The sequence below is a fragment of the Lathyrus oleraceus genome, chromosome 1 (assembly GCF_024323335.1).
Source record: "Lathyrus oleraceus cultivar Zhongwan6 chromosome 1, CAAS_Psat_ZW6_1.0, whole genome shotgun sequence".
Lineage (NCBI taxonomy): Eukaryota > Viridiplantae > Streptophyta > Magnoliopsida > Fabales > Fabaceae > Lathyrus > Lathyrus oleraceus.
Genome location: NC_066579.1, coordinates 335,349,662 through 335,359,358, shown reverse-complemented (window position 1 = coordinate 335,359,358; position 9,697 = coordinate 335,349,662).

Sequence of the window (9,697 nt, the reverse complement as noted above, 5' to 3'; positions counted from 1 at the left end):
ACCCTATGCGTCGACGCATAAGGTCGACGCTTAACTCACGGGTCGGCGCAAAAATCCCTTGCGTCGACGCATGCAGTCAGCGCGTGCCCCACGGGTCAGCGTGCGCTGACCCTATGGTCGACCGTTCGCGCGCAAACTCAATTTTCTAAGTTATTTCAAAGTTTAAATTTCTGTTCTGTCTGTTTGGTTTTGTCTGTTACTATAAATAGAAGCAAAAACACTTCTATTAACTAACATTTGAATTTTTGAGTACAAGTGTTCAAGGAAACAAGAAAGAGTGAAATAGTTGTCAAAGATTCATCATCTTCATCTTCAACAGTCCAAAAATTCATCAACTGCACACAATAACTTTTGATGCAAATTTGTGACAGTTTGAAGGTGATAAGGTTCGAGGTAGCGATTGAAGAATCGGGTTCGAGTTGAAGTCTTGACAGGTTCTTGCTTGAATAAAACCATTAGGGTTTTATCCTCCAATACCGGTTTGCGTTTGGGGGTTTTTGGACGGGTTGCTTCATTATCATTCAGCTGAGCGAAGGTAACTGATAAGAGAAAGTCTTCATCAGTTTAGTAGCGGGGTCGGTGATTGAGCAGTGAAGAATCCGGGTTTGATTGTTCTTGTTCGTGATCAGCCGGGCCAAGGGATTGAAGAACGGAAGGTTCATCAACGAGCGGCAGGAAACGGAGGTCAAACAGCAACAATCAAAGGTCTTGATTCATCTTGAATCAAGGGGAAAGGAGAAGAAGTATCATTCAACATATTGCGAAATTCTGTTGTTTACATACTCTGCACTCCTTGTAAAAACGATTAAACATCACAGGTTATATCTATTGATCATCTCAATTCTAATTTTAGAATTGAGGGCAGACGTACCCCGAAGCGAGGACGGCGGGGGAACTGCCTCATCAAATCTCTGTCTTCTTTAAATTTTCTGCACAAGTTAATTTTCAGCTTAAAATTTAAGTGATTTTAGTTTAAGCAATTTTCTGACAAACATTGATTTAAGTTGAGAAAGTGGTGCAAACTGTTGTTGGAATACTAAGTACAATAACATATTGTACTAGGAAAAATTGTATCACTTACTTAACTCAAAAATCACTTGGAGTGCTTGTGCACACCAAGTGTTTGTAATATTGCCTAAGCTAAAATTACCTTAAGTTTTCTCTTTGGTATTTTGACTCATTGGAACTAGGCTTGCAAATAAGTGATCTAGATAATTGATTGTGCTTTGTGTGTAGTGAATTGTATCTCTTCTAATCAAATAATCCATTCGCTTAACGCATATCCGGTTTTCCAATAACGGTTCGTTTTAGACTAATTTTCCTCGGCAGCTTCCGCACCTAAAAACATTTTTAAACCAATTTTTCTTTTAAATTGGTAGCGCCGACTAAAGTTTTTAATTGGGATCTATTCAACCCCCCCTTCTAGATCCGTGCCATAGTCTAACAAAGGATGACTCTTGGAGTTTCAATCTCAAAAATAGTGGGAGATTCAAACTCGATTTTCAAAGAAAATCCTCAAGCTTATCCTTTAGTGGTAAGGTGTAGGTGTTTAATTGGCTGCATTATATGGTAAAACACTAGCTGGATTCTAATGTCTTGACTGATGTCATGACATGGTGTATGTGTGACTGCATTGTAGGTTAGAATATCTAACTGTACTCTGATGTCTTGACTGATGTCATGACACACTTGAGTAGTTACTGCAGGAATAGCTAATACAGGATTTGTTGAATGTCAAACGGGATATTGTGACATTCATCTCTGTCAGCAGATACTGAGGAATAGAACAGTTGGTGTTCTGTTAGAGCTCAGTATTCATTTGCAGTCTGGTTATCAAGGAAGAACCAGACCTGGCATAAGGCCTACTATATGAATGTCAAACTGGATGTTATGACATTCATCATGGACAGTATATACTGAATAATAGACAGAGTGGTGTTCTGCTACACTTCAGTATGTTTCTTAGTATGTTCTTCAAGAGGATAACAGAACTGACTTAAGGCCAAATGTGTAAATGTCAAATTGGATACTTTGACATTTATTAATGTAAGCTGTTACTGTAGTATGGTCATTTTGGTCATGTACAGGTCAGCAAAATTGTACAGTCTGTTTTCTGGAAAACAGACTCAGCATATGATCCTTGATGTCAAGCTGAATGTCGTGACATTCATTCATGACAGCATATGCTATATTGTAGGTTGTTCAGTTTTCTGTTTCAGCTTTTTCTCAGGCTATTCTTCAGGGATTCAACAGCTTAGAGAAAATCCAGGAAATCAACAACCATGCTACATTTAATGAACCTAACAAATAGCCTATTTGTTAGTAACCTAGATGTTGAATTTATGGGAACTCGCGTGACCTTAAATTCAGGAGAATACAAGTGCAAAAGCCCAGGTACTGCAATATAAAAGGAAGTCGTTCCTTCATTCAGTTTTGGGGATTTTGAGGCGTGAAGATTAAGTGTGTCCATCATACTTCACTGCTGTATTTTTGTGAGTCTTGTATTAGACATATCTTGTAAGCCAAGCCATTATCACGTAGATGATTGCTTTGGCATAGGGTGTTCATTGAGTTGTAAGTGTTGTGTCGCTCAAAGCTTTTAAGCGTGAGTGCTGTGTATCTTGATTAAAGCTGTAAAGCACAATCAAGAGTTGTTTGAAGTGTGCCTTCAAAGTTGTCTTTAATATTGATTAAAGGTAGTAATCACTGAGGTGATTGAGGGGGAGTGAGTAGGAACTCTGATCTTAGTGTAAGATTGAAATTGCATTGGATAGGGATTAAGTGACAAGTTGTAAACGGGTGAGTTTAGCTTTGAATTAATACTACTGATAGTGGATTTCCTCCCTGGCTTGGTAGCCCCCAGATGTAGGTCATGTTGGACTGAACTGGGTAAACAATTACTTGTGTTATTTACTGCACTTACTTTTAAGTTCTGCATAATTCTTGTCTGTGCAGAATTGGATGTCATAACAACCCGTGTGACATCTAAAGTCTGATAACTAGAATTTCAATTGGCATCAGAGCAGGCACCCTGCCTGTGAATTTCTAGGTGAGATCTAGGGAAGTTACTTTCTAGTACCATGGACAAGGATATAGGACACTCAAATAGACCACCCATGTTGGATGGCTCTAATTATGATGACTGGAAGCCTCGTATGATAGCCTTCTTAAGGTCTCTAGATAGCAAAGTCTGGAGAGCTGTCAACAAAGGATGGGAACATCCAACGAAGACAGGTGAAGATGGAGTCAGTGTGCAGATTCCTGAAGAAGAGTGGGACAAGGAGCAAAAGGCATTAGATCTTGGAAATTCCAAGGCATTGAATGCATTGTTCAATGGAATCAGTAAGAACATCTTCAGGCTGGTGCACCACTGTGAACTAGCTAAGGAAGTTTGGGATACCCTCAAGGTAACTCATGAAGGTACTTCCAAGGTGAAGATGTCCAAACTTCAGATTCTGACCACCAAGTTTGAAAATCTGAGGATGAAAGAGGATGAGACTATTCATGACTTTCACATGAATATTCTTGAAATTGCAAACACCTCTGGTGGACTAGGTGAGAAAATGGCTGAAGAGAAACTTGTGAGAAAGATTCTCAGGTCCTTGCCTAAGAAATTTGCTATGAAGGTCACAACCATAGAGGAGGCGCAGGACATCTGCAATATGAAGGTGGATGAGCTCATTGGTTCTCTCCAAACCTTTGAAATGGGCCTGTGTGAGAATGCTGAAAAGAAGAACAAAAGCGTAGCTTTTGTATCTAATGCTGAAGAGGAGTCAGAAGCAGGATATACTGAAGGTGATGAAAGTATATCAGAAGCCTCAGCCATGCTTGGGAGACAGTTCAACAAGCTCATAAAGAAATTTTATCAACAGGGTAGACCTAATGTCAAGAACATCTCGTCTGACATAAGGAAAAGATCAACTTCTGAAGAAAAGTTCAACCAAGGCAAGGGAATCCAGTGCCATGGATGTGAAGGATATGGTCATATTAAGGTTGACTGCCCTACCTTTCTCATGATGCAAAGGAAAGGGCTATCTGTCACCTGGTCAGAAGAAGACACTGAGAGTGAATCTGAAGGAGAATCTGCCAAACATGTCACTGCTCTGACCAGTGTCTGTGCCTCAGAGGATAACTCAAGTGGAGATGAGCTCACCTTGGATGAACTTGCTGCCTCATATAAAGAACTATGTGTTAAAAGTGCAGAAGTTTGTATCCAAGGAGAAAAGCAGAAGAAACTCATCAAAGAGCTAGAAGCTGAGAAACTAGAGCAGCTGAAAGTCATAGAGGGTCTGAAGGGTGAGATTTCCTTGCTGACCTCTAAGCTAGACCAAATGACCAAATCCATCAAAATGTTGAATAAAGGATCTGACACCTTGGAAGAAATCCTAAAGGTGGGACAGAAGTCAGGACTCATGTCTGACTTAGGAAGCACTAAGTACTCTTCATCTGAACTCAAAGAGCCTAAGGCTGTATTTCAGAAATTCAAGCAGAAGTCACATCCAATGTCTCAACATCCGAGAACCAGAATGAGCAATCATCAGAAGAAGAAATTTAAGAGATGGAGATGTCATTACTGTGGTAGATTCGGTCACATAAAACCCTTCTGCTATAGGCTGCATGGTTACCCAAACCAGACCTCGCAAGGTAGGCCTAAGAAGAAGGTGTCTAAGCATAATGTCCCCATTAAGAAACAAACATGGGCGGCTAAGCAGACATCTCAGGTCAATCCTAAGCAACAGGCATCTAAGCTTCACTCCTATCCTGAGAATCAACAATGTGTTGCTAACCTTGCTCACACATCTTCAAGGGCACATATCAGACAAGACTGGTACCTTGATAGTGGCTGCTCAAGGCATATGACTGGGATGAACAACCTAGTGGTGAATCTACATCCTCCTACCACCAAGTTTGTGATATTTGGTGATGGAACTAAAAGAGAAGTCGAGGGTGTTGGTAAGTTGGACTGTCCTGAAGCTCCAAAATTGAGTGGTGTATTGTTAGTAAAAGGACTAACTGTGAACCTCATAAGTATAAGCCAGCTATGTGACCAAGGATGCAAGGTGGAATTTACTAAGGGAGGATGTGTGGTGTTGAATGGGTGCAATCAAGAAGTGATGAGAGGAGACAGATCCAAAGATAATTGCTATCTATGGAAATCTAAAGACTCTCTCAACTTTCCCAAGTGTCCTTTAGCCAAGGGAGATCAGGAAGGGAAGCTGGGACATGGAAGACTTGATCATCTTCAGGTAAAAGGAATAAAGAAGAGCAGTTCCAAGAGAACTATGAGAAGAGTCTCATATCTGTCTTTAGATAAAAGGACAGACTGTGGAAAATGTCTGATTGAAAGTAATGAGCCATTGGCACCTATTGGTCATCATACAAATGATATGACAGCAAGGGATAGACAGAGGTGTGTATTATTGTCGTCTGCAGAAACTCAATACCTAGCGTGTGGTAGCAGGTGGTCAACCCTAGTATGGAGGAACCTGATGCAGACAGAGTACAATGTCACCCGGAATGTCATGACATTGTACGCTGCTAAGTGTGACAATAGTAAGGGCAAAGAGGGAATGCGTACGTCTGAAAATTTATAGCAACTAATGAAGTTAGTTAGCTACTGTTTAGTAAGGCAAATTATTAAACAACAAATAGTGAGCTCTGAGTGGTCAAAATCTAATAGACCTCACTCTTGCGTCAAGCGTTTCACATTCCGTCGCTTCAACTCTCATTTGTGCAAACCTTCTTCCAAAGAAACGATTCAACTCTCCTCCGAGACGTTAATCATGTCGCACAATTCCGACTCAACCACCTACACCACCATGTCTGATTCCCTCAGCACTGAGTCTTGCAACCCTACCCGGGAGGATCCTGTTGCTGACGCGGCAACTTCGTCCCATGCAAGAAGACCTAAGGAAACGGTCTCCGGATTTTCATCAGAAATCGCTCTTGATGAACAAACAAGGGAAGGCTCGAGGTATGTGCATAACTCCATTGCAACTATTGTCACTCAGATACTATCTGGTAATCGGAATGTTCCTGGGGTTTCTGTTCCCTTGAACACTATCATACCTGATATTGTTGCATGTCAAGATAATGCTGTAGTGTTAAGAAAGAATGTCTCTGACAATGTTGAGCAACCTGAGGCTCATGAGGGGTCAAAGATTGACAAACCCTCAGGCAAAGTGAGAGGTGAGAAGGTCAATGTCACTCAAGGTGTTGATGACAACCCTAGAGCTGAAACGGTTAACTTGGAAGATTTCTCTAACAATGAACTTTTGGCTTCAGTTGTCCCTAGCATAGCCAAGAGGGTTAGGACTAGGAGGGAGAAAAAGACCGTGGTGCAGAAGTCCCCAACCAAGGAGGTTGATGAGACAACCTCTCCCAAGAAAGCAGTGACAGAGAGTGCACGCAAAAGAAAAGGGCATGGACCTGCAAAATCTTGGAGCAAAGAGGTGCCCAAGAAACTGAAGACCAAGGCTGTTGTGGTGGAGTCTGACTCAGATGTTCCCTGTGATGTCACAACATCCATGTCCAGGAAGAAGCCAACCTCTAGCAAGTTGGCTGCTAGTGTTCCAGAGGTCCCTATAGACAATGTGTCCTTCCACTTTGCCTCTAGTGTGAACAGGTGGAAGTATGTCTACCACAAGAGGCTGGCCTTGGAGAGGGAACTGGCTCAGAACGCCTTGGAGTGCAAGGAAATTATGGACCTCATTAAAGAGGCAGGGCTGATGAGAACTGTGACTCAACTCCCCAAGTGCTATGAGACCTTGGTGAAGGAGTTCATTGTCAATCTGTCTGAGGAGTGTGCTGATGGGAAGTCCAGAGAATTTAGAAAGGTCTATGTGCGTGGCAAGTGTGTGACCTTTTCCCCCTCAGTAATTAATCTGTACTTGGGAAGAGCAGATGAAGTCCAACCAGAGCTTGAAGTGACTGACAACAGAATATGTCAAGTCATCACAGCAAAGTAAGTCCGGAAATGGCCTCTCAAAGGGAAGCTGGTGGCCAGCCAACTCAGTGTGAAGTATGCCATGTTGCACAAAGTTGGAGCAGCCAACTGGGTACCCACAAATCACAAGTCAACTGTGTCTGTGATGTTGGGAAAGTTCATCTATGCTATTGGAACCAAGGGAAAGGTGGACTATGGCACCTACATCTTTGATCAGACCATGAAACATGCTGGGAGTTTCAGTGTGAAGGGACCTATAGCCTTTCCATCTCTCATATGTGGTATTGTGCTGAATCAATTCCCACACATCCTGACAGACAATGACTTTGTGAAAAGGAGAGAGAGTCCATTGGCCTTCAGCTACAAACTGTTCTAGGGCAAGCATGTTCCTGACATTGTCATGACATCGGAAGAAGCATCCAAAGCTGACCACTAACCAGATAAAGCTGTTGTCATTGCAGTGCTCAGAGAGACTTGCAAAGAACTGGAGGCTAGGAAACATGCGTTGGAAAAGCTGATCTTTCAGTTGGAGACGTCTGCTGAGGATACGGATGAAGCTGCTGGGCAAAGTTCTGAGGGTAAGGAGGAGGCTAGTTCTGAGGAGGAGGCTGATGATGAAGCTGAGGAGTAAATACTTGTCTTTTTGTGTTTTCTGTCGTTTGTGTGTAATTCTGCTTACTATTTGTGGATCTGTAACTTAAAGTGTTGCTTTGGCAACATTTTTGACAAAAAGGGGGAATGACAAGTGATACCCTAGGACAAATTTTATTTTGTTAAAACAGGTTCATGACAGATTCAAGTTTTTCTCTCCTCCCCTGCAGCTGATGTAACTCCTGTTTGTATGCTGTTGTGTGTGTGAAGTTTTTATTTAACTCCCTCCCCTGCAGCTGATGTGTGTTGAAGTTTTGTATTTAACTTCTGCTCCTCTGTATGTGTGCTGCTTTGTGAAGTTTTTATTTAACTTCCATATATGTGAGTGTGCTGCCACTCTGAGAGTATTAGCTAGGTTTATTTCCTGCTAGATGTGTGATTCCGCTGCTATGAACTCTGTTATGGGGATCAAAGTGTTTTAGCCAAAATTTTTCCAAAGGGGGAGTTTGTAGGTGTTTAATTGGCTGCATTATATGGTAAAACACTAGCTGGATTCTAATGTCTTGACTGATGTCATGACATGGTGTATGTGTGACTGCATTGTAGGTTAGAATATCTAACTGTACTCTGATGTCTTGACTGATGTCATGACACACTTGAGTAGTTACTGCAGGAATAGCTAATACAGGATTTGTTGAATGTCAAACGGGATATTGTGACATTCATCTCTGTCAGCAGATACTGAGGAATAGAACAGTTGGTGTTCTGTTAGAGCTCAGTATTCATTTGCAGTCTGGTTATCAAGGAAGAACCAGACCTGGCATAAAGCCTACTATATGAATGTCAAACTGGATGTTATGACATTCATCATGGACAATATATACTGAATAATAGACAGAGTGGTGTTCTGCTACACTTCAGTATGTTTCTTAGTCTGTTCTTCAAGAGGATAACAGAACTGACTTAAGGCCAAATGTGTAAATGTCAAATTGGATACTTTGACATTTATTAATGTAAGCTGTTACTGTAGTATGGTCATTTTGGTCATGTACAGGTCAGCAAAATTGTACAGTCTGTTTTTTGGAAAACAGACTCAGCATATGATCCTTGATGTCAAGCTGAATGTCGTGACATTCATTCCTGACAGCATATGCTATATTGTAGGTTGTTCAGTTTTCTGTTTCAACTTTTTCTCAGGCTATTCTTCAGGGATTCAACAGCTTAGAGAAAATCCAGGAAATCAACAACCATGCTACATTTAATGAACCTAACAAATAGCCTATTTGTTAGTAACCTAGATGTTGAATTTATGGGAACTCGCGTGACCTTAAATTCAGGAGAATACAAGTTAAAAAGCCCAGGTACAGCAATATAAAAGGAAGTCGTTCCTTCATTCAGTTTTGGGGATTTTGAGGCGTGAAGATTAAGTGTGTCCATCATACTTCACTGCTGTATTTTTGTGAGTATTGTATTAGACATATCTTGTAAGCCAAGCCATTATCACGTAGATGATTGCTTTGGCATAGGGTGTTCATTGAGTTGTAAGTGTTGTGTCGCTCAAAGCTTTTAAGCGTGAGTGCTGTGTATCTTGATTAAAGTTGTAAAGCACAATCAAGAGTTGTTTGAAGTGTGACTTCAAAGTTGTCTTTAATATTGATTAAAGGTAGTAATCACTGAGGTGATTGAGGGGGAGTGAGTAGGAACTCTGATCTTAGTGTAAGATTGAAATTGCATTGGGTAGGGATTAAGTGACAAGTTGTAAACGGGTGAGTTTAGCTTTGAATTAATACTACTGATAGTGGATTTCCTCCCTGGCTTGGTAGCCCCCAGATGTAAGTCATGTTGGACTGAACTGGGTAAACAATTACTTGTGTTATTTACTGCACTTACTTTTAAGTTCTGCATAATTCTTGTCTGTGCAGAATTGGATGTCATAACAACCCGTGTGACATCTAAAGTCTGATAACTAGAATTTCATAAGGGTTTAGGGTTGCTGAATCAAAGCTTGCGCGCCAGGTCTCTATTTCTGTGCAAGAGAGGTCTTATTTATAGGCCAATGGGACTGATATTTGCACACTTCCATTTTTGGCAAAATTTGAAAATCTCTCTTGCATGCTTGCATGGGTGTGTGATAGACCCATCAAGTGATGCACTTAGGTC